Below are 478 nucleotides of genomic sequence, written 5' to 3' on the forward strand. Positions count from 1 at the left end.
TTTTATTTTTCCCTTATTCTTCCATTTACGTTGATAAATGCTAATGCAATAGTGTGTGAAGTAGAGTTCTGTTTTTTTTTTTTTTCACGTTAGCTTAATACGCTTCGTATGTTCGCAATTATTGATCCGCGGTGATGAACTGATTATGCGTTTGGTGCGCAATTTGCAATGCAAGCCTCAGAATCTTAGATCCTACTATTGTAATTTAGAAACAGCGAAAATTAGTGCTTTATTTGTTGAATTTTATCAAAGATGATGAAATTTATTATGTGAAGAAGTTTAGTATTTTGGAAATGGATGATAATTAATTAAGGTGAACTAAAGTGAAGTTGTTCTGTTGAGCTATAATATAGAATCCTTGAGACTTGAATGTTTTATCAAATGCAAGTAGCGGATTGGGTTGTTGGTTTGATATGAATAACAAGTGTTCATACATATTTTTGTTCACATTATTAATAAAATAATACTAAGCAGTGGG

The sequence above is a fragment of the Arachis ipaensis genome, chromosome B04, assembly GCF_000816755.2.
Source record: "Arachis ipaensis cultivar K30076 chromosome B04, Araip1.1, whole genome shotgun sequence".
Classification (NCBI taxonomy): Eukaryota; Viridiplantae; Streptophyta; class Magnoliopsida; order Fabales; family Fabaceae; genus Arachis; species Arachis ipaensis.